The 27263-nt window shown below is 31.4% G+C and overlaps 1 long non-coding RNA gene across 1 annotated transcript; it reads right to left on the bottom strand.

Moving 5' to 3' along the window:
• Window positions 1–291: 291 nt before the first annotated feature.
• Window positions 292–26689, bottom strand: LOC127719574 (uncharacterized). Its single transcript, XR_007990377.1, has 2 exons — window positions 26250–26689; window positions 292–701 (listed from the first exon to the last, which is right to left on the bottom strand). It is a non-coding gene; the product is annotated as an uncharacterized LOC127719574 (long non-coding RNA).
• Between the last annotated feature and the right edge of the window lie 574 nt (window positions 26690–27263).

Here is a 27263-nt window from a genome sequence, read left to right as displayed (position 1 = left end):
TAAGAAGGAGATGTGGCATGATCGTCAATGAGACAACTATCCAACTGAGATCATATGAAGTGGATGCAAGTAATTAAAGGCTACCGTACGACCTTCAACAATTAGACAAGCCCATGCCATACAGTCGGCTTTTTAAGACCCCGACATGAAATACCATTCTCAAACTAGCTGTACATTCCAAATTGGCAGTATTCCCAGAAAGCCCTCTGTCCCATTATTGTAAATATAAGAAGACGGAGGAGTTTGTAAAACACACAGCAACCAAACTTCAAAAATAACAAAAAAGACAACTAGAGGAGAATTCTTTTTTTTTACATAAACTGATACAAAAAAGAGAAAAAAAACTTTAAATGAAAAACAAGTTGTCAAATTAGATAATACGTTCCCAAATTTAGTTGTAGCTTCTATCGTTTATATATGGAAATAGAAAGACAATGACCATTAATTTAGACAATTGTTATTTTAATAAACTTTTAACATCGTGTCTGTTTTTAGAAACATGACACTGCTGACCAATAACACTGTCTAGTGCGTTTAACTTTCTGATTGTTCCGAATGTAATTCATTAAATCGTCCCGATCTTCTAATAACAGTTTGATTAGACTAGGTTTGTTGGCTATCCTGAGTGGTCTGTCCATTGACGGATTTACAGCAAGATTGTCTGCAAAGTCAACTGGTAGATCGTCAACTGCTGAAGGTTCCTGGAAACAAAAATCAGAAACATTTAAAGCATTGAATGTTTACCTTTCTGTATGTGTTTACCTTCAATTCAATAAAGAAAAACAGATCGACAAATAGAATAATGTTGTTTTTGTGCGCGTTTTTAGTCTACTGATCGAGATTTAAAAAGGGGGAGAGTTGAGATCTCAAAAACAAGTTGAACTCCTTAACATTTGTATATGTTTGTCCCAAATCAGGAATCTCGTCTGCAGTTCTTAATGTTTGTTGTTATTTTTAGGAGTGGAGTTAATAGCAGACCATTGATCTTTCCTCTGACATTTACTCACAACTTGATAAACTACGGACGATTTAGAACATAGCACGCCTGTTTAATTTTTAAGACAGTATGTTTTCCACTAGATGCAGTATGACTATTTTTATCTTTGGGTTGCTGTTTCATTGGTGTATACTCCACAATCTACTTTTATTCAAACATAAAAGATAATACAGCTTTACGTGGAACATTTTTAAAAATGGTAACAAAAATGTTTAGGGAAAAATTCATCATAAACTATTTGTAACTGTTAGAAATTTTAAAGTTATTTATTGTTTATTTGATAATAAATTGTCGAAACATATTTCCATTTTGTATGGAAGTTTGATTTAGTAGTTTGTTTTTATTTCTAAGATTATATGAACTATAATAATAATGAAATAACGTTAGAGGCAACACATATACCGATGTCTAAAACATGATTACAAAATGCAGGCAAAAGATACCGAAGGGATATTCAAAGTCGAAAATAAACTGACAACGCCATGGCAAATAATGAAAAAAGACCAAAAGACAAACAACAGTCTACAAACACAACATCGAAAACTAAAGACTGTGCAACACGAACACCGCTAAACACCGGGGTGATCTCAGAAGCTTTGGAAGAGTAAGAAGATCCTGCGTCACATCTGTCAATTTAAGGATTTTACACAGTTTAAGGATGTCTCATTCAATCCAATTTTTTTTTAAATAATAAAAGCCCGCTCAAAGTTGTTTTCTCACTCTTTTCTAATTCCTAAAATTATGTTAACTGGCTTGGGATAATAATTTGTAAATGTGATGTATAGGACTGACTAGGAACTGATGTAATGTGTTTAAATATCTAGTTTGTTAATTTGATTAAATATACTTGTGTGTTAGGTATCTACATAAAACAACAATTACACAACCTTCTCATTAATTTATGCAGGTTTGTTTTATAAAATGAAGAAATGTGAATCTCTGTAACTTTAATTACTTGTCATAAAATAGCTGAATTATATACAAAGCATCATAGAAATAGGGAATGAAATTGTGTTTACTGTACTACAATATAGTACAGTGATAACGCTAACTTTCGGAGGTGGTTAAATGCATAATTCATACAACTTAGCGGCATGCACATTTCTCAACTGAAATAACATAATATTTCCTTTAAATGTTTTGTAATTTCTTTTATTTCATAATTTTTTTCCCATTTCAAGCAAGTCCTGATTTGAAAAAGAGCACATTAAGGATGTTATAAAACACCCAGCATTTTCATTTTCACTTCCACACTATCTCATTCTGAATGGTTTTACATTTTCATTCCATTCTGCTTATTAATGTTGAGGGCCGTAGTGAGGATAGATAATTAATTCAATCGACAAAAATTACGAAACTTTATTTATTTTTTTCTTAAATGACTTTCCCTATTAATGCAATGGGTTAAGAAATATTTATATTTTACTGTTTAACTTAATTCAAGCTAAACTATATTGAACTTTATTTAAAGCACTCAGGTTTATCTCATTCGCAAAAAATGTTCGATGGTAGTATAATGCAGATGTGATATGATTGCAAATGAGATATCAATTACCATTATGTGACACGCAGTTTATATTTCGTTTCTGGTGTCCTGGTGTGCAGTCGTAAATTCATGGGAGGTGACTGTTGTTATTCTGCGGTTTACATGTTGTAATGTACTGTCATATTATTTATTTATGTATTGCTCTATGCTGAGTGTTCTTGCTTTTATTTGTACTGTATTACTGTCACGTAGTGTTGTCATTTTAGCGGTACTTTTAACATTGTCATATAAGCGGGAGGTTTGGCTAGCCATAAAACCAGGTTCCACCAACCATTTTTTCTTAAAATATCCTGTACCAAGTCAGGAATATGGCAGTTGTTATCAGACAATTTTGTTCTATGTATGTTGGCGTTTGCTTTTGTTGAAGTTCAGTGTTTCTGTTGTTCCTTTGTTTTCCACTTAAAGTTTATGTGTTTCCCTCGGTTTTAGTTTGTTACCCGGATTTGTTTTTGCTTAATCGAATTATGACTATTGAACAGCGGTATACTACTGTTGCCTTTATTTACCAGTCTCTGTACAATGTATATTGTATAAATATGTATAGAACTTGGTCTCAATTCCGGTTTGAGGGTGGGGTGGAGGTATCGTTATATTGAAAACCAAAATTCGTAGCCTTCATAAAATATTTTAAATTCTAAACGAATTTTAAGATATTGAATTTCATCGGCAAATAGATTTGTTTAAAAGTAAAAAAGGAAAGAAAGATAACCTGAGCAAATCTAAGGTTGACGGAAATAAATCACATCATGACCAGCGGACGAACAAACAAATAACAGTCCACAAAACAACAGACAGAAATAGATCACATCATGACCAGCGGACGAACAGACAAACAACAGTCCAAAAAATACAGACAGAAATAGATCACATCATAACCAGCGGACGAACAGACAAACAACAGTCCACAAAATACAGACAGAAATAGATCACATTATGACCAACACATAAACAGATTTCATGGGCAAGTCTAAGAAAAGGTCGAGGAAAATAAATCACATCATGACCAACGGACGAACAGTCAAACGACACTCCACAAAAAAACAGACAGAAAAATTAAGAGAGAACAGTGCAATTCAAAGCAAAACACGTGGATATCCCTGGTGTCTGGAAGGGATATCATTTCCTTAAACAGTAACATGCAAAGTAAGAATAAACTGATGACAATATAAAATTTAGATTCACTGTGTCAACTTGGAACATTTGACGAGCTTATAGTTTGAAAGCCAAGATGGTATATACATTCTATAAAAGCGGGGCGAAAAAAGAAATTCAATCAAGTAAGAAATATCTATTAAATAGTATGCCTCTTTTTTAATTTTTCTTATATGTGTTTTCTTATAACATCAGATCGATAACATAGGCAATCTCTTGGCATACGTTTTACCTTGTGTTTCAATTAAAATAGAGGTTACATTTTTTTATAATATCGTTTGCATATGTACTTAGGTCAACAAACCGTTGGCTTGAATAATTTCTTTTTCTTTTTTTTCTTTCAGTTTCATTTTTTTGTAATTAGCTATGGTAACTGCTTCGATAATATCGAATGAATTTCAAAATCTTAAACTCGAAAAAAAATGATACATCATACATCTTAATATTGTATCTTTTTTTTTATTTTCCGCCTAATATTGTCTATTCTAGTTGCTATACTGAGAGATCTTCATGATGTGAATATCTCTGTACGCTTTCGTGCTAACTGCATAGTTCATTCAAGTGAACCAATGCAGAGAATATTTAAATGCTACAAATAAACATTCGAATTAAACTTCATTATAAAATATAAGCATTCCAGATTATTTTATTATCCATTTCTTATGAATGTGACCATTTCTGCATAACAGATAAAAAGCAATTGACAATTTTGCACTGTGCCATAATCAGATAATTTACAAATAAAGCAAATAAATAATGAAATAGAATACTGCAGATAATTAAATGTAAATCAGACCCTGCCTTGTTTTCAGGAAGCATTTGCTGATGATAACATTTTACAGGTCATAATTCTTTAAAATAACCAGTTTTATTTGTTGATTATGAATTTAGATAAAATCAAAATTGTTGACACCACTTATTGTTTGTCACTGTGTAGGGGTTGCATTCAATCAATATGGAAACAGTGCTTCGTTAAAAAATGAACGTTTTAGCAAGTCACCAATATTGTTACTGTGTAGAGATTGCATTTGATAAACACAAACAGTGTTTCTTTGTAGAAACGAACGCTTTATCAAGTAACCAGTATTATCACTGTGTAGAGCTTGTATTCAATCAACATGGCAGCAGTGTTTCGTTAAAGAATGAATGCTTTAGTAAGTCACCAATATTGTCACTGTGTAGAGATTGCATTTAATAAACATGCTAACAGTTTGTCGTTGTAAGAATGAACGTTTTACCATGTCACCAATATTTTTACCCAAAACCATACAGATATCGTTAGATATAAGTGAATGTGACATCACAAATAAAAATAACACTTTATTAATGTTTTGCATCCAGCGTGCTGTTCTGTATTAAACTTCAACAAAACACTCAAACCAACAAATTGAAAACCAAGAATGTATAAATACATGAATACTTGAGGAGCTATGTGACCATAAAAAGAAATTTTGGTTAACTTTGCCTGATAGAGTTTTAGTTAGAGATTTGCATGAATATGTGTACATACTGCAATTAACGAAACTGTCATAATCCATCTGTCAATGAAACACCTATACGACACCCTGTAAATAAAGGCTAGAACTACATTTATCACTGAGAGCAGCATGAATAACAAATACGTACAGAAGAAAAGACAAAAAGCCGTTACACAAAAACTAAAGTACAAAACATGAAAAGGGCAATATTAAGTGTAGAAAATTTTAACCTATGTTTTTATCGAAGAATTATACTTTTTATCTATGCTTTAAGGAAGTTATACCCGTATGTTATAACAGATATACAAACCTCCACTATTCATTATTGAAGCCCTGTGCTTACACTGGCTTATTATTTGCATATTTTTGTTGTGAGTGCAAGCTGGGCACTTGACAATGCAACAGTTTGATTTCAATATAACGTTTGATTTAAAGGAACAATATGCAATTCAAAACATTGCAAACAATTGTAGTTGCTCGAAGTTTTCGAAATTTAAAATTGTTGCAAGATAGTGAATGTAGCTTCATTAGAAACTCTTAAAATCATCTAATGCAGTAACATTATATTATGTTAAAACATTTTTTATTTTCAAATGAAAAAGAAGATTTGGTATGATTGCCAATGAGACAACTCTTCACATAGTTTTTATTGAAGCATTCTAACAGCTAATATCGATTCATACATATTTCAAAAAGATGAATTTTCAAATTTTATCAATTACCTTTAAGAAAGACACCTTACATGTATATTGCATGCCAACTAAGCAGGTAAAATCTAAAATCATACTGAGATAAACATACTTGTAAGATAGTATTTCTTATCTGATATGCTACAGAAATTGCGTTACTATAAGTAGGAACTCTGCTTTTTAATTTGTTAATTTGCAAAAAAAGGAATTAACCGCTTTGAATAATTGCGAACTGCTAATTTCTTGTTTTAATCTTATCCTCTCACTTTTTATCTTTCTTAATGTTAAATACAAAGAAAGATCATGGGATATTTGGACTAAAATGCGATCTATCGTACTTAGAAATATTCTGAAGATGTTATTGAAAGTCAACATTTTGTTTCCTCATACAAAGTAATTAAGAATTAGTATAAGCAATGCTACTGTGCTACTATGCTAATATGCTAATTATTTGACTGCTTGATCGTATAATTAGAGAAAAAGGTTAATGTTGCTGAATCTAACAATGCAGCATTATTATCATTTCATACGTATGCAAATTTCCTCGTTAATTTTTTTAATGATCTGAAGCTCGTTAAAGTCGAAACAGAAAACAATATCCATACATTCTTATGCTAAAATTGGATTCGTGCGTTAATTTTAACTACATATGCTTTATTATTCTGTCGATGTAAAATCAATTAACATTTACAGTTTCATCTTTTTTTAATGTAAGCAGATTTTTATCAATACAGACTATATATATACACAAGTCTAAATTGAAAATAACGTTCAAACCTACGATTGCGTTGGATAGAAATCGCAATTTTTATACGTGTGCATGTAAAACAAATTTCTTGGTAGAGAGATCAAAATACAGCACAAACAATGTTTTCCAAAAGACCAAAAAGTGAAAAGTATATTTTAACAAAACGCATTTGACTAACAGGTCGAACAACTGGTGTTCTTAAAGCCTGCTGAGTGCCATTGGCGATTGCCAAATAAATTGATCACCAAATGTAACATGGATCTATATATATATATATATATATATATTACTATAAAGTGGGTAAATGATAAAATAAATATTTCAATTTGGAAACAATAAATCATCCAAATCAGTAAAGGTTACATGTAATCGAAATGAAATCAAGGTCATCGCGTCATCATTTAACTAGGTTGCTAAATCCAATTAAGAATTGTTTCTGCATAACGAAAGGTTTACGACATATTGTGGGATTAAATATAGCATTGAAACCACATATTGTGGGATTAAATATAGCACTGAAACCATTTATTTCATTTCTAACATTTAAACCTTGTTTATTAAAGATTTCTTATTTAAAAATCTATAAGTGTCAAAGTATTCAGAGTGTTCAGAATTTATGAACATAATAACAAAAACCGGCTTATTGTTTTAATGTACTAATTGTCATGACATTTTTGTTTAGAGATTATACAACTGGGAAAATGTTAAATATTGGACTTGATTAAGTTAAACAACAGCATGACAAAAACAAAGGCGATGAGACCATCAATTCACACACAAAGTGCTACCTAATATTTGTTCAAACTATAGATATGTTGGTCCCCATTAAGCATTTACCCGACTGAACGTTTGATACTGTTGGTTATTGTTGACCGTGAACTTTTTTCCCTTTATTAACTTCCTTAACGTTATTTTATCATAAATTATATATTGTAAACCAACTAATTTCCGCGAGGAATTTAATTTCGCGACTTTCGCGAGTAGAAAAATAACGCGAATATAAATTGTCGCGAAAATTTAAAACTTGGATCTTTCTTTATCTAACTACAACAAGTAAATCTGAAAATCGCGAAATTAAATCGCCGCAAAGTGGGCTAGAAAGAGATAAACGCGAATTAAAGTACTCGCGAAAAAAAGTTGGTTTACAGTATTGTTTGTTCCATTTGCCTATTAAACAACTGTCTTTGATCGACTTATCACTAACTCAAAGTCAACCGATCGCCTCTCTGTCCCCACCCCAATCATTCTCACTTTTGCTACCCTTGCATATTATTCCAATGTTTCTGTATTCATTGTGTGAAAATGGCATAAAGATAGCTTCAAACTTTGATCTATTTTTTTGTCTTATGAAAAGGAAACAAACCAAATTTATGAAAACTTGCATTGAATGACTAGAAAATGAAAGGTAATAGTTACACTTAGCTGCCATAATTCATTCAAATTTGTGGTCAATGTATTATCTTATATAAGATAAAGTCAGAATATAGTATGTTTTGCTATTCAACGCTATAATAATGACAACAATTTGGAAGATGCCTTCAAATAAATGAGTTTAGTAAGTCTTAGTAAACACGAATTATGGTCCAAGGAGTTATTTCTCATATATGCTCTAATAATGACAAGTCATATCGACATTATTCAAATCCATTCCTACAAACTGATCAACTGGTAATACAGTTTAGCTTATAGCAAGTAAAATTTTGTTAGTATGAAGCAAGTGCAGTGTAATAAAAAATAATTAAATAACTGTAAGTGAGTATAAATTTAATCCAGACCAACAAATATCTGTCCAACTTTTATCCCATACAAATGACAATGTAACTTGTCTTTTTTATTGCAACATAACATAATACAGTATCTGTTTTATCGGTGTATTCTTTTGCAAACAGTATTGCTATATGCAATTTTGACTCATTACAGTAAAATCCATTAGAGAATAAGTTTTTGTTTTACTAAATCAGAATTATGAATCAAAAATGAACTTGTCGCTTTTGCCTCGTTTTATGGGATTTTTTTTGGATTTGTTTCATCAGATTCGTTTAGAGCAATACATTTGCGTGACATAAATACATGGAAGTCAAGATATCAAGATAAGCGTACAATGATAATTACAACCATCAAATGCCTACTTTTTCTGATGGATTTTCAATGTGGAAATAAGTAGATGCGTCAATGGCATTGCTATCTTCCAGATAGGTTATACTACCTTTATCAATAAACAAAACCATACCGTGTAGTAAAGTAATCAAAATCCTTTTTGTAGTATCAATCAGACTACTAAACATCCTTTTATACGTTTGTAACATTAACATGATGTAAGGACCGCAAAACTGTAAATTTGCTTATGCTATCATATGTATCATACGTTTTCGTAAATTTCAAAACTATGAGACAAATCAAACATTGTGTAAATATGTTTTGCGAGATAAGATCATATCACATCATAATTCTTGCGGTTATGTTTTTTATAGAACTCGTGAGATAAGAAACGCTCCATATAAACTTGGTGTTTATTTTAATAAACTCATTCTTACGCGTAATCAATTTGGTATCTTTATAGTTACTTATAATGATTTTATTTTCAACACATTTAAACATCCTGTCGATTTACATATTTTTTGCATTGCACATCATCATGGTTTTCTCAGATTGTTCATTGCGTCTTTACTTGAATATGTACTTGATGATTTTGAAGTCTTTAAAAACGTGATATATTCGTGAGTTAAGATTGGGATTTAAACTAGATTTCAGCAGTGGCGAGTACTCATAGATCTGCACTTTGAATCTTTACATTTTATTATTAGTTGGTGTGGTTAGTACCAATCTGATGAGTCAAGCCATTTTCAATTGATTGTACCAGTTTGTTCATATGTCGCGTTGTTACATTACTGTCTTTATTTTGGTGGCAACAGTAGTTTAACTATATTCAAATAACATGAACTGATTGAGAAGATAAATCAAGGAATCAATCATAAAACCTTATGCGCCTGTTTCAAGAAAGTGGTTGTCGTTGGTTCCTCTCTGTCAAGTAGTTCTTAATTGTGGTATAAACTACGACGTTGGTTCTCTTTTTTCAATTTTGTGATATCGGACCGTTTATAGATTACTATAAGCAAAGGGTTTACTCATTGTTGAATTCCGTACGAGGACCAGTTATTGTTGATGTCTTTGTCGATCGGGCTTTATTGATATTTCTCTTATTGACAATCATACATTGTACCACATCTCCTTTTTCGTATATCATATCATATGCCTTTGACAGGATTCCAGTCAGCATAGTCAAAAAATCATTTGCTTATTGTTTATATGAAAATAAAAATGACAAACCCATACATTTTGTATCATTTGGGATTCAAGGGGTGTTAACCATTATCAAGGCATAGAAGCAAACTTTTGGAAGACAAAAGATATGACCATGTACATTAAATTTTGTGCAGCAAAATAAAAAAACAGCATTGCCCGATGGAGCATAAAATTTCAGTAAACAAATATTACAGTATTTATTATTTTTAGAAATAAAACATAACTCCTCAACAATATTATTATTCTTTATTAATTTTTATTTAAATGTGATTCATTTTCCTCTTCGGACATCTTTTCCATCCATCTTCTATTTTACAATTCTCATAGTATATCAAGATTATTGTAATGATTATATCCGTATATAATCAAATTCATGAATCAACTGTACATTGTACATTTCCTCATTGCAACTTTATTCAAAATGGCAAAAAGTAAAATAAGTGACAAGACATGATGTTATTAAACAGTTGTAATGCTTCAGGGCAGATTCCTGCCAACTTTTGATTGAATTAAACCATAAAAATTCTAGTCAATTCCAATACAATTAGTGTTAATTTGACGGATTATGATGTTATCAAAGTGACGAATAGTGGAATACTACTCTCCCATTAGAGATATCATGCATATTGATGACATTTATTTAACAATCGTAAAAATTAACTGAAGTCAAGGGACTAATAAAGACATGAATAAGAGGCATTGGACGAACCATGTGTACAGTTTCACAATTCATCAGACCAAGTAGTAATCAAGTAGTAAATATATAGGCTTTTTATGAGAAAAGGCTGAAAACTTTCATTTATTAAATCTGTTATTACTGTAAACAAAATGTAGTTTCATGCGTTCAAAACTAATTTAATTTGTATTTCTTATTGACTTTCACAGTTGATTTTTTTTGTACTAGACCGACACACTTAGTTGGATTTTTAACATTCGCTGAAAATATTTCATCTGACTCATTATTCTGACCCCGACCCGACAAATCTTTCCTCTTACTCCAAAATACCACGTGCTTCGTGGAAAAATATCAAAAACCAATTTCAAAGTCTTTGGTTAGGTACAATATCAGATCAAACCCACGAATTCCCGCATCAGAAGCAAGAACGACACATAAAAGAACACTGAAGGGTGAATTACAGGATATTCTCCTTAAAACCACTTTTTTCAAAGAAAAGCCCTTTACTTTGTTGTTTTTTACCGTCATATTCCAATAGTAGGTACAATATTTTAAATGAATTGAAGTTTCGTTTGATTTTTCTCTCCGACAAGCACACCAGTTTGAAAAAGATACAGACGAAAAGTACAGCTTAGGATATCATTGGTAACACGCGATAAAAATTATAGGAAGAACTAGAAACTACCAATGTATTGAAGTATGGCGTTTTTATTATCAAATGATATTTCAAAATGGCTCAAGAATATGCCTTTTTTACTATCCTTGCCTACATATTTGAAAAAAGAAAAATGCCTTTTTTATCTTTTACATATACTCTTGATCATTGTGCTTCAGTACATATTTAGAACTCCTCGTCTCATCAAATTGCTTGAATTTACCTTCTAATTTTCAAAATACTGTTTACGTGTACTAGGTAAATATGCATGAATGTATAAAATGATTTCATTGTATTGTAATTAAAATATTTATAACAAAAGTGCCACTGGCTATTTAGGAATAAAATTTTGTGTCTCAAAATTAAGATCTAAAAGTGTACATAATTAGTCTTCACAAAGATATTTAAATGTCCTACCATTAAAATCCTTGGTTGAAACTTTCTTTTAAAAGACAAGTTATTATCATTTGAATAAAGAAAAAAAAGATATTTTCCCTAATACCTTGATGCAACGCAATCTTATCATTTTTGTCATCCATCTTCTATGCAGTTACTTTGTATACAAATCAAAATGTACTATGAAACCTTGCGGAGGGAAATTCAAGCAACTTGATTAGAAGAGGATTTGTAATATAAACTTGAGAGGAAACAAATTATCACATAAAACGATGATGATGGCGATCAATTATTTAACACGCTATCAAGTAACTTGATTACTATCATCAAGAATTGAAAAACTGTGATAATGTCAAAAGGAAACATGTCACCTACATCTATATTTTGACACAGCTAAAGGTTTACTGTGAATTAATTAAAAAAATCTGTGATCTTATAAATTGATCTATTGATAGTTGATTTTCCAAATACTTGTCTGCTAGACTAGCTATGGGCCACTTATATAAAAATAAACTTTAGTTTGACGCCGAGGTTTACATCCAACGACTATTCACACTCGTTCGTGTAAGAGGCCAACTAGGTGGTTACTGGAAATAAACATGCTATAAGCTCTCTTTTAATCTGCCAGTAAATGTCAGGGAGAGGCGGAAGATACCAAATGAATATTAAACTCAAAAATCGAAGGCAAACTGAAAACGCCATGGCAAAATACAAAAAACGAAAAACGAAAAAAATACAAACAACAGTCTACAAAACAAAACAAAACACAGAAAAAAAAGCTTGAGCAACACGAACCCTACAGAAACCGGGGGTGATCACATGTGCCAACGAAAAGTTGGCAGATACAGCTTCACTTGTGACACACTTCATGTACCTTATACAACACGCTGATAAGTTATATTGAGTTATTAGGCAGTACTTAATACTATTCACAAAATATTTTTCTGTAACAGCCTTTGAAACAGTTATTCTGACATCGTAAGGACAGTTTTCACCCTAAAACATTTTTAACAGATATATCCTAGAACAGTTTCTGAAAGTTTTATTTATTTGCATGTATTTATTTATCGTTAGTTTATCTGCATTATTTTCTAAACAATATATTTGTGGATAACGTTGTTACTTTGAATGAATATTTAGATTTGCTAATTTTTTTAAACTATCATTTGTGTCATAAGTAATATTTGTCAACAGTTTACAATAGTCTTAATACGGATTATTCTAACAGTTCTAAATAAAAATCTGAACTAATCCTAACTGCATTACCAAAATTCATCTTTTCGATCGAATTCACCCCGTATTCCACATAAACTCAATTGATTTAAGACCGCGCATGATTCGATGTTAATTTGAAAACAAATTAGTATAAATTATCACCTTCTGCAACAGTATTTCATTTGAATTAAAATTAAATCAGTTTCATTGAGTTTCTCGTGGCTAATTACAAGAATGAAACAAAACTTTTTATTTCATTCAAAATTGTTAATTTGTAAATCAATACCTGCATGCAATCAATCATTTGAGTTCGTTAAGCGAACAGTTTACCATAGTCTAATAAAGGGAAAAAATACCATACATTGTTTGCAATTGTCAAAACAAGATATTTAACAAAATAAATACAATTGGTCACAAACAACTACAAACAGAAGTAAGAAGAAACCAAGTGCTATCAAAAACTATTAACAAATAACAAATAACAAATACCAATATCATTATTTCGAAAAAAAAATGTAGACTTAAAGACAACAAAGTAGTCCGCAAAACACTATACCGAATATTAAGAAACGAGCAACACAAATCCCAACCACATCGGGATGACATTATTTCACTTGGAAGGGTTCATAGATTCTGTTCTACTAGTGGCAATTGCTGTGATGTTCACGTCAAGTAAAAATCCGAATTTAAATCTCATTCGGTTATTTCATTAACGAGTAGTTGAAAATGGAATTGCCGCTATAAAACATATAGAACACGTCCATTGTTCTCTTTGACACATACATTTTATAACGGTCAACCAATTAAGAGCAGACTTCAACTTCAACCATAAACATAACATAAAAGGGGCTTTGTCTTTGGTGAAAACAACATATACTGCTAATAGTTTTTGATAGCACTAGGTTTCGTCTTACTTTTCTGTGTACGGGTTTGTGGCCAATTGTTTTAATTTTGTAAAATATCTTGTTTTGGTATGGCAAATAATGTAAGGTACTTGTTTCATTTGACTATGGTAAACATTTTGTTTAACTATCTCAAATTACAAATCGCATATATATAATAATAAAATATGATTGCTTACGTCCACTTTGTTTGAGCTTTGGTTGGTAGCTGTCTTATTTGCAATCATACCACATCTCCTTATTTATGTATACATGTTTGTCATAGAAGATAGACAAACAACAACATAAATCATACTCTAATGTTGGACCAACACATATCATCCTTTTATGTAAACAACCTCACAAAACATATGTCATCCTTTTATGAAGTTAATTTAAAACAATATTATATCATACTTCATGTAGCCAATTTCAAACAACTCATATCATCTGTACATGTAGGCAATATTTTTTTTTTCAACAGCTATATTACACACGTTGTTACAGTACTTAGGCTATGCCCTTAAGCTAGCTAAAATACCAGGTGTAATCCACCATTTTCTACATAAGGAAATTCCTGTACTAGGAATATGACAGTTGCTTTCCATTCATTTAAGGTGTTTGAACTTTTCCCATCGATAAGGGACTTTCCGTTCTGAATTTTCCTTGGAAATCGGTATTTTTGGTATTTACTTTTCACAATACTAATTGCTTAAATATTTTTAAAAAGTGCAGTTTGAATCCATCCCTTCAAAGTGATCAACGGGTAAAACAGTTTAGCTCATAGCAAGTGAAATGTCGAAATAAGTGCAGTGTAATAAAAAGGAATACTTGCAATCGTATAAAATATCAATTTCATATCTGGCTTTGAAATTGTAAAGATGCATTTCTTTAAATATTTCAAAGTGTAAAGTCTTATGAAGCTAAGATAGTCATTAGAAAAAAAAACATGCTGATTTGAAAAGTATTTGAATTTATGAAAAGTGGGTTAATTTTTTAAATTAGAACTGAAATGTGTAGGTAGACACCATTAACCCTTGTCTCAATAAAAATAAGTGCAGTTGTGATTACCACCTTTGCGCTTACTCTTTAATTTCTGTGAAATACAGAGTTTTAGATTTTCGATGTTGTGTAAAAATGTACAACAAAAATACAAAGCTCAAAGGCAAATTCAAAAAGTTGGAAGTCCATAAAAACAGAGTAAATCAAACGCTAACACTCGACGGAACAAGTGAAAAATAACTGCCATTTTCCTGACTTGGTAGAGGCATTTTCCGATGAAAATGGTAGATGAATTCTGGTTTTATTGTCTCCTGTAGTTAACGTGTTTATTTCATACCTGAGTACTCAAAGAATTGTCGAAAAATGACATTAACAAATGCACCGGTGTAGTTAGATTACACGTTGATTAATACAGTTTATTTAAAACATTTGTAAAATGTTTTCCTTACATACAATAAGGGAACGACTATTTGATTTTCTGGTGAGAAGAGGGGCAAGCAGATTTTAAAAATGAATATCCGTGTTTAATAAGAGTTGAAAAAAATAACCTTGCATAGGATAGTAGGAAAATGGTGCAACACAAATGCAGGAAACAGTTAAAAAAAGTACAAAAGTGAAACCAAAATAGCCATTCATATCAACAGATGAAAATGAAACTACAATCAGCAAAACATCCCCCTGACTAAACTCTATTGCAAAAACATTGATAAATAATCGATTAATTAACAAAACAACGTTAATCAATTTACAATCAATCAATTAACAATGTAAAGTCTATCAATCAATCAATTAACAAAAGAATGTTAATCACTAACACTCAATCGATTATCAAAACAACAGAACAAAAAGGAAATCTGAATTTGAACTTAAAAAAACTTACTCGATCCACAGGTAGAATTGTTGGAATCACAGTTTCATTGTATTGTTGTGTTGATGCATGATCGCAATATTTTTTTGTATGCTTATCGTCAAGGGTCTTACGATGACCTATAGTTGTAATTTTTTATTATCGCTGGTTACCTGCTTTCTATACTGTAAAAGTTCATTCCATATCCATATCATTTTATTAATAATGAACGATTTTTCACTTTTCATGTTTTGCATTAGTCTCTTGGGTGGTATCCCAGGTTCCTTGTTGTTAGTTCAGAATAATCATTAATTAACAAAATTGCTAATGGCACTTAAAGTTACAGCTAATAGTTGGTTAAGCGTTGATTATCAGATTTAGGAAAAAATGGTGAATTTGATTCTTTTTCGATAATTTACTGACTGCGTTATAAACCCATTGTACTTTTTAACAGGGGTGGAGGGGTGGACCCTGTGGTTAGGGAAAGGGAGTCACATATCGTATTGGATGATACAGATCAGTTTAAAGTGTATGGCTTTGGTCGTGTTCTTGACCTTTCGGCAACGTGTTCATTTTCTACATTCGTACTTAGTGTTTCATAAAAAAAGTCATTTCAGATTCCCTTAGATTTTCTCTACTGTCTTCCTTCCAGTGTGTGTTATCGCTACAGACATCATATGCCGTGATGGAGTGACCCCTTTCTTGCATGTCTTTTGCTGCTGACTTCATTCTAGCATGTGTTTCTCTAATGACGTCATGCGGTGACTTCCGTCTAGTACGTGTATCGTTTCTGATGTCATGGGATGACTTCTTTATAACATGTGTTTTGTTACTGACGTCATCGGGCGACTTCTTTCTTGTATTGGTTTTCTGTCGTTCTGCCTACAGATTCCGGCTAATAAAAATGTTATGAAGCTGTGTATATAGTTTTATAGTTTGCATAGTTAATTTTATTTTTCCTAGAATATTTTAATATTTTTCTATCTTACTAAAATCTGTACTAAAATTGGTTGTTTGAAAGATCATATAACGGTCTATTGCCTGGCATAATTAAAATCATTTTCATTAAAATTGACTGTTCTAATTATACGTGAGTCATCTGTATAGCTATCCCTTGGGTTTGTTATTGTTTGTATTTTTGTTTTAGTTATAGCAATACTTAATTAAAACTAAATCTTCATTAGTTATTGAAGTTAGCTATTACGTAATATTATGCAATAATTCATGGACTATCAGATTAGGATTAGGAAATAGGCTTGGCAATATAGAATTATGTTTTTTTCTAAACTTAATAAGATTTGTCGGGACTGATCGGCATAGACTTGATTTCGGTATTCAAATTTATATTTAAATCAAAAGAATTATCATTATTTTTTTTAAATAATCTGAAACTCCCAAATCAGTCATAATAAAGCATTATAAAAACAAGACCAAATAAAAGTTCTTATCATACAACCCTATGTACAATAACTTTAAAGGCTGTTGTATTATTGCCTTCTTTTACATCCCGATCATAAAGTAATGGTTCTACAAATGTGTGATATCAGTCACAAATCTATCATGTATGTTGAATCATTGTAGTGCAGTCGGAAAAGGTAAAGATGCCTGATGAAGATTTAACCTTGTTGCTTGTATAAATGCATAAAGTCATGTGCCGAAAAAACTACACTTAGAAAGTATCATATATAGGTGGACTGTTTGTCCCCGAGGGTATTACCAGCCCTGTAGCCAGTACTTCGGTTCGGGAATGAAAATATAGATGTAGTGGTATTCAATTTTCTGTTACAAAATTATGGAAATTATTTACGAATAAGGAATATATCTCCCTCATGCAAAATTCTGATTTCTTGCCCTGCTTTGGATATACTTTTTGTCTTTTTTGCTTTATAAGCTCTCTATTATTTCAATAAGCCTTTAATTTTCAAATATGTTAGCCCCAACCTTCACTTAAGAGACATTTATGGTCGAAATTTGCATCTGGTGCAGAAAAATTGGTACTGTTATTTTTATAAAAGAAGCACCATCATAATTCTCCTCCTCCTCCTCCTCCTCCTCCTCCTCCTCCTCCTCCTAGCCTCCTCATCATCATCATCATGTTTAAATATGTTTTAATATTTCTTGACTTTTCCTATAAAATTTTTGACCTCCATTACTCGACTCATATAAAAAAGTATTAACAAAAGTATCAAACCCCAAGGTAAATTCAAAAAGGGGAAAGTGAAAGAAAAGCCTGACAAAATCAAACGTTGAAAACATCAGCCAACGGAACAAATGGAAAGCAACTGTCATATTTCTGGCTTAGTGCAGGCATTTTCCAAAGAAAAAGGCAACAGATACCAATCGGAAGATCAAAAATCATAACTAGAAAATAGACAGATAAACGTAAAACGACGAAACACTACATAAATATTAGAGACTTAGCAACACGAGCCACATTAAAAACCGGGGTTAGTGTAAAAAAAAACAGGATAGCATTTAAAGTCTTATGAAACTAGTTTCTTGACATTTTAATGTTATCGAAATTATTGAACCAATACATGCAGATATACTAAACTAAGTCTGACATGCACGTTTTTTAAAATTTATTACACATCTATAACGTATTATCAACAAATAATATTTCATTCAGTGCTTGTGATCGTAAGCTAATTAACTTTCGAGTTTGTTGCCGAAGTTTAGCGGATCGTGACATTGATAAACAATAAAAACAGAGCACGTGGAAAGCGCGACAGATAAGTGAATTGAAACAGCCAGGATATTTGTTTTTTATATTTTCCATGCGTTCCCATTTGTTAATTTTAGCAATTCCTTAACAATTGTTAAATGATTTGTTGTATTAAATTTGTTCTTTAAGAATCTGTTATTTCTATTTACCCTCAAGAGCAGTACGTGTGTTTACATTCTTTCATCACTGTTTCCCCCCTCGCACTTGCGCTGTGCGATGGCCGAAGTTATAACGAGAGGTCTCGTAATTAAGGTCACTAATACGGGAAAATATCGGCAAATTATTGTCTGGGAAGTCAATAATTCAATATCGGTACATTTATGAAGATTTTGATAGTATAAAGGATTTTCTTCGAAAAAAAAGATCACGTTCACTTCTTTTAGAGTAGAACTTAGCCATTCAAGTATATAAAACATGTTCAACTTTTTTTTTAATTTTGAAGTTTCATATGACTTTAAGGTTTTTTTAATTCAAAAATTGAAATTGATGCTTATATTAAAGATATGCCATCAATACTGTAAATAACAACGGGCAAACACTGACGAGGTTCTCGAACTAGGTAAATGCAAATGTGGTGTTAACTGATAGTGTTTAAAATAGAACAGAGTTTTCGCTACCCTCTATTTTCTTTAATACTGAGACAATATTGTGCCATTCAGAGTTGTTAATGAGCGATTGTTATAATTGATTGAAAACGTTGAGCAAAAGTAAGAAATACTAAAAGTTATTCAATGGTAAATGTAGAAACCGCTTCTCTATCAATTGTGGTAAATATAGCTTTTCTAATTCTCATGAACTGAAACCTTTTACATTCTACATGCATTATTTTAACAATACGAAATGATTTAATATGCATCATTTTGCAAATATCGTTAACATCAATGCACATAAACTCTCTCTCCCTCGAGCGCACAGACGTACAAAAAAGCATAAAATTTGTAAACCACTCACAAAAAGCGGCAATGTCAATTTTTTTTGTTACTTGTTATATTTTCTAATTGTAGTAGAATTCTGAATACAAAAATGATGTTGAATAATTGTTTCTTTAGCCTCTTACTTGTAACCATGAGACCACTGCATTGTATATACTTCATTCAAAAGATTAAATGACACCAATTTTCAATCAAATTCGAATTAAGTCTCCACGGATTGCATGAGTAAACATAGCTTTTTAATTGAGGACCATTTTACAGCTTCCGAAGCCAAGTAAGATTAAATTTTTAATCATTTTAATGTTTGTCTTCTATTTCCATTCCGGCGATTAATCAGTTCCGTTTTCCTTTGCGCACAAACGATATTGTTTAAATACAATATAGCTGCGAGGGCGATAGAACAGATTGTAACCCCGAGAAAACCGTGATTGTCAACCGAGACCATGGTTGACACTGTTATTTTTGACGGGGTAACACGCTGTCCTATCACCCTCTTAGCCTTGAGTGACAAAGTTTTTTCGGATCTACACATTGATCGATTAACCTCTCATTCAAATGTTCTTCAGTTTATTACTGTCAAAATATTGTCAACCGCTGCGAAGCCAAGGGTAAAAGAGGGGCTAAAGATACCAAAGGGACATCTAACTCATAAGTCGAAAATAAACTGACAACGCCATGGCTAAAAAAGAAAAAGACAAACAGACAAACAAAAGTACACAAAACACAACATAGAAAACTAAGGACTGAGCAACACGAACCCCACCAAAAACTGGAGGTGATCTCAGGTGCTCCGGAAGGGTAAGCAGATCCTGCTTCACATGTGGCACCCGTCGTGTTTTTACTGTATATTAATTTTTTTTAATTCAAAGTAAAAGACTATGACGTCTCGTTCCTAACAAACATTCGTATTTAACAAAGCGCACAATTGATCAAGTGTCTCAGTAAAGGGTAATAGAGTACTTGCCCTGGAATAGAGTAAATTATCTACCTCGTATAAACTAATCAAAATCTGGCATTTTGACATGAAGTACCATAAAATTGAATATCTCCATCTTGTTAACCAATCAAATCTGACATTTACACGTGAGTTATGAACATTAGAATAACCATATCAAACAAAGTAAGATGATTGATTGATTGATTAATAAGGATCATACAGTGCTACTAAATTTCACTTTTCAGAATTAATTGTTCGTCATTCCAGGTAGATTTACTGTAATGCTAGATCTAAATACTCCCCAATTTTTAATTATAAATGATATGCCCTATAAATCAGTAAGTAAATGTACTTATCTTTTTATCAACAAAGCAAACTTACGCCGTTATAAATATGGATCGTATTTTGGAAATATTTCACTTGATAGTTCTCAAATTTCCCATAGTTTTTGGAAAAAATTAAGTATTTAAGTTAATTGTTAATTTCTCTATATGGAGTTAAATAGTTATTTTTAAACGATGTCTACTCGTTTTCATTTATCATGTTATTAATATGCAAGTTCCAGACAATTTTTAATAAATTATTGAAGCATTGAAATATTCAACACATATCTAAATTGATTTATGAGAGAAATACATTTAGATTAAAGAGACTGTTCAGATAAATATGATCGTAAAATAATATACTATATTTTTTCAAGCTGATGACATCACAATTTATCTTGAAGTATATAAATAGTTAAATGAATAAATTGAATGTATTTAATTGTAATGATTGAGTCATTTTTAAATACTCTTGTTCATTCACATGCACCTGGGACCAGAGATAAATGTATTAGTCTTGTCATATATATACCCTTCATTTTCTACGTGCAGTTATATGAATCAATTATATCTAAAGGAAATCTATTGAAAATGCATTTCTCAAAATATAAATCGCCCCAAAAAAACAAATGTTGACCGATCTTTGATAGTCTGTTAAAATTTATTATCATTTTTTATGACGCAAAACGTTTTATAGTTTGAAATATTGTATAGACACCTATCAAACGTATAGATGTCTTTAAGTGTTACGTTACGTGTCGTTTGGTTACCCTTAAATAAAAGCAACAGAAATACACCGCAGTTCAATAGTAATAAATCGATTTAACTGAAACAAATCCGGGTCACAGACCAAAACCGAGGGAAACACATCAACTATAAGAGGAAAACAACGGAACAACATGTACACTGAACTGCTACAAAAAACAAACGCCAACATACATAGAAACGGACTATTTGATAACAACTGTCATGTTCCTGACTTTGTACAGGACATTTTAAGAAAAAAATGATGGGTTGAACCTTGTTTCATGGCTACCCAAACCTCCCGCTTATTTGGCAATGTTAAAAAATACCGCTAAAATGACAACATTACGTGACACGAATACATTACAATTAAACTCAAGAACACTCAGGACAGAGAGAGATACATAAATAAATAATATAATAGTACATTACAACATGTAAACAACAGAATAACAACGGACACCTCTCATTTACACCAAAATAAAATTATGAACTATGCGTCACACGAATATGTCAACGCCACAAAAAGTGACGTCACAGGAAAATTTCTAAAAATAGAATATAAAATTGCGATTAAGTTTGTAAATGGTGTTATTTTATGTATTTTCTAACCATTACAAGAATATTGATATAGAATTGTGTTAGTAATGGTGTAATTATTTATATGTTCTAACCATGTCAGTTTTTCTTCTAAATCAAAACTAAAAACAAACTAATCCTGTGCATAAAGTAGCTTTAAACTAAAAATCATATAATAAAACTAGCTGATTAATTATCTTAATTTTTACATACAAGTAGATGATAAAAATAGAATTCAAACCACAAACGATAAGACATAACACAATATGCAACCAGAATAACAAACGAAACACCATAACTAAATACATGAATGTTGAATGTATAAATACCGAGACACGTCTAATAGCAATGCGAATTCACACTCGGGAAAGCAGTCATATTCGGGAAAAGGTCACGTTCGGTACTTATCAGACCAGACGACGTAGATGGTAACCCACAATCTAAAACGTTGTAAAAATTACGTTCTAGTTTAGACACAGACACATCGTATAGATCAATCAATTCGTGATGGTGTCCGTAAAAATTTTAATCTTTCCTCCTCATAACACTGTTTGAGCAGTTTCTGCGTAAGGAGCACACTTCTGTAAATGAAGTCCTTATAGTGTGAACATGCACGAGTATAACATATCAACTGAGATATGTAAACACCATACGATGAGGCAGAAGGTATGTTACTGCTGAGAAATGGGAAATTGGTAACTGGGATGTTGAAATCGTCCAGTTTGTGATAGATTTTAGTGTGAAGTCGTCCATCTGTGTCAATATTGATGAAAAGATCAAGGTATGAAGCAGTTCTTCTAGAATCAGTAGTATCCGTAATTTCAAGTTCACTGGAATATATGAGATGTAAGCACTGACGGAAATATGGGTTATTGAGTGAAAGGACTTTTTTTTTGGAGGGGTGGAGGCAAACATATCTTAGGTAAAGTTGGTGGACATGTTTGATCGAATAAAAACTTATATTAAAAATGGCCTGTTGGTCAACATATGACATGTTGTCGACGTCACAGTCAACCTTCACATGGGTCTGGATTAGAGGTTCATTAATTCTGCAGTCTTAAATTGTTATGTCATTTTCCTCTTTTCTTTATATTTAAACACCTAATTATTCTCTATTCTTATTTTTGGCCCTTTTTTCTCTATTCTTTATTGTTCTGCAGTTTTCGCCTATGATCTCGTTTCTAAAATCCCCAACACAACCTGCTTCATCAGGTATGCTAGACGTCAAAGTTTCTGAAGGCCAAAAATAAAATATCAAAGAGCATAACAATCAAATGAGTCTGATTTGCATCTGCACTATTTTAAGCCTACTTTATGGTATTGTATTGTTTTACTGCCGTGTCATGACCTGTAGTAGTTTTCAAACTTTTCTATTGTTCTTTTGTGAATAGTTGTCTCATTGGCAATCATACCACACCTCCTATTTATATACTAAATAAAACAGCTTCCACGATCTACGGTCCATTTTGTATAAATTAAAAATGAGAAAAAATTGATATAACACGTAATCAGGATACATATAAAAGAAGAAGATGTGTTATAATTGCCAATGAGACAACTTTCCATCAGAGACCAAATGACATAGAAGTTAACAACTATAGGTCACCATAAGGCCTTCAACAATGAGCAAAACCCATACCACAAGTTCAGCTATAAAAGGCTTCGAAATGACAAATGTAAAACAATTCAAACGAGAAAACTAACGGCCTGATTTATGTAGAAAACAATGAACGAAATACAGATATGATATACAGCAACAAACGACAACCACTGAATTACAGGCTCCTGACTTTGGACGACAGATACAGAATGTGGCATGGTTGAACTTGATAGTGGGCGCCCAACCCTCCCCTAACCTGGAACAGTGGTGTAACAGTACAAAATATGAACAAACTATAAAAATCAGTTGAAAAAGGGTTAACTCATCAGATCGATACATAGCAGAAAAACAAGTAACAAAAACACAGACCGACGTGGCAGGGTATTTATACATCCCTACAACAAAATAGCAGCTAAGTAAAGATCTGAGAGTACTCGCAGTTTCTGACAGCTAGTTCAAAGCCAAAATCTACTAATAAAAAAGTCATGTATCTTAGACTAAAATATCATTTAGCACACATCTAACATCCATTGGATTTAGTTATTAATTTTTGTTTTATTTCTCCATGTATCTTCTGTATTTAAAACATTATTATTTTCTAAAACCTTATTTTGTTAATGTATAAACTACTACGTACTAGTTGACACAAAATTAGGTACACATTGATCGTTATTATTATTCACGTTAGTTGATAGCTGACTAGCTTTATAAAGAGCGTTTAAATTGTCAAGTAGTATTAGTTGTACACTGGCATGTAATATCAATATGTACTGATAGTTAATTTGATGCCCATATATCACTTGTTTCTAAAATAACCTTTCAGTGGACTTTTTTCTTATGGGTAGTCAATTAAGTACCGTAGACGGTATTTGGTTGTTGTTTTTTTCGGTACTTGCTTTTGTGTTGTATTTGAAAACACTTAGGCTAGCTAGATGCGTGTTACTTTATAGTACTAATAATCTACATCCCGTCAATACTGTTTACTTATATTCTGGCATTGCACAAGGTCGTGCGTTTATCAGACTGAAAATCACGTCTTTACACTAAATATGTTGGATGTGTGCTGATTGGTACTATCGTCTAGAAGAACATGATTTTTTTATTAGTTGTAATTGGCTTTGAGCTAGCTTTCAGTAACTGCCAGTACTCTCATATCACTACTTTGAGACGATTATTTTATGCTAGTTTATGTTTGTGCTTCGTACCGATCTATTTAGGTAAGCAATTAAAAACTGATTTGTATAGTTTGTTCTTTTGTTGTGCTGTCACATCACTGTCCCAAATTTAACCGCGTCATAATACTTATGGGCCTGTCTTAAGTCAGGAGCCTGCGATTCCCAGTTTGTGTTTTACTGTTCTTGTTTTGCTTTAGTTATTTGCGTCGTTGTTTCATTGACGTATACTTCACATCTTGAAATATTGAAATCAACTGTGATTTTTGAGAAATTGCATGTATAGTTTTCTTAATTCTACAACTGAGTTTGTTAAACATTAACTCGTTTATAATTTGTTCTTCAGATATTTGGTCGTCACCATATGCATAATCTGTAATTTATATTTGAAAAGAACCAAGTATCTTCTGAAAATATCTTAAAACAAAAAAAAGAAAACTGAACACTAAAGAAGAGACAGGAATGTATTTGGAGATGTTCTGCTGAGTACACATTGACAAAATAAGGTTTTAGAAAATGATAATGTTTTAAATACAGAAGATACATCCAATGGAGAAATAAAAAAAAAATTAATAACTAATTAAAAAAGTTAATAATTAGTAATATGACAACTTCAGATAAGAGAACAAAAAATTTTACACCATCCCGGTAGTCAATACTGCACTATCTTTGATATAACTATAGATTTACAAAACTCTGAATTGTTCGATATACTAATGATTTTCTACCCCAGACATAGAGCAACTTAGCTATATTTACCAAAACGTTTAGAAATTTTGGGTTTTCAATGCTCTTCAACCTCGTACTTTATTTGGCCTTTTAACTTTTTGACTCGAACGTCACTGATAAGGCTTTTGTAAATCAAACGCGCTTCTGACGTACAAAATGTTAAGTCTTTCTTTGTTGAATTATTTACATATATGTTAACATATATATTATACATAAAAAGTTAAATAACAAAAATACTGAACTCCGAGGAAAATTCAAAACGGAAAGTCCCTAATCAAATGGCAAAATCAAAAGCACAAACACATCAAACGAATGGACAACAACTGTCATATTCCTGACTTGGTACAGGCATTTTCTTATGTAGAAAATAAATAATGGAAATAATATCTAAATAAAGGAAATTATTATTATTATTATTATTATTATTATTATTATTATTATTATTATTATTATTATCAGAGGAAAAGCATGATTGATGGTTTGTTTTACATAAACATATATCATTCCATTTTTTATATTTTTCATATGTGTAGTTTTTTCAGTGATAACACTTTTTCTAATCTCGTGCACGATAAATGATATGTTTGAGTAAAACAAAATCATTTCGCAGAGATTTGTAGTTCATACACGTTTTTCGATAATAAGAGTTGTATAATGAACTTTATAATTCTATGCTTATGTTCTTAATTAACAAAACTAATTAGCATGCAAAAATTGTAAAATTTGACATTACTGAGGCAATATTTAGTTTCTAAATTTTATATATCATGAAGAAAAGGAACTATTATAGTATATCTTCATTCTCAAAATCTTTTTTCAAATAAATTTTATAATGAATTTGTTTTGATGTAAATGAAATACATATTTACCATAACTTTTCAATATGTGACGAAAAGAAAAACATTCAGAAACTAATATATTACCTGAAGTTGAAATATAACATCCGGGTCGTAGTCCAGTCGAACTGCCTCTACATACCCAAGGCACAAGATAATTAAGAATTGTAAAATCATAAGTGGTGGAAGAGTCATCACACTGCTATATAAAGTTAATTCGGCTCACAAAGATCTTCTCTTCTCAAGTATATCTAAAGCGTGATTAAAGTTTCCAGAGGCAAAAAATATCTTAAGCATACGACTCTGACCACTTTTAAAGTAAATGAGCTAGTATCAACAGTTTAACCACTTCGACTAATGTTCTTAATTTACGCCTTTTTTCCTGCTTTTATGAAGACTTAAAGTGGGTAGTCAAATCCAAGCGTCGTGTGTTGTTTTAAAAAAAATCAATGAAGCGTGTAATGCGATACAGTGCAGACGTCTCTCGCGGGTGTAGTAAAGATACTCGAATTAAACAAAGCTGTTAATAATTTAACGGATTAAATGAGGTAGTGAGAATTATACGTCAAATCTACTGGCCAGTCCTCCATTGCTCAGTAGGAAGGTAAAAGTATTCATGAATATAAATTAATGTCACAACCTTTGAAAAATAAATAATGAAAATGTTTTTCAATTAAAACAATGATGATTTATCAGATAGATGCATGATTTCAGATTTTTAGATTAGTTTAAAATTTGTTAATTACGATTTTTTTTTATTGTCCCAATTTGTTTAATTTTTATTGTTGAATTGTGGGATCGATTTTACTTTAATATCACAAGGAGAACGAAATGAAATATTTAATATTCATACAATATGTCCGATAAGTATTTTTACAATTTCAATGTCTATATGGAACATTCAATGGGGACAACAGATTCGACGCTTTCATTAATAAATGCACATAAATGTATCAAGATTACATGATTAAAATCAGTTTTTTTTATCATCAAAGGTCCTTTACGGAACTATACAAGAATGTAAAATAACAAAAATACCGAACTCGAAGGAAAATTCGAAACGGAAAGTCCCTTATCAAATGGCAAAATCAAAAGCTCAAA

Source organism: Mytilus californianus, unplaced genomic scaffold (genome assembly GCF_021869535.1).
Source record: "Mytilus californianus isolate M0D057914Y unplaced genomic scaffold, xbMytCali1.0.p SCAF_11, whole genome shotgun sequence".
In the NCBI taxonomy this organism is placed as follows: domain Eukaryota; kingdom Metazoa; phylum Mollusca; class Bivalvia; order Mytilida; family Mytilidae; genus Mytilus; species Mytilus californianus.
Note: the sequence above shows the minus strand (reverse complement) of the source record. Positions and strands in the feature narration are given on the sequence as shown.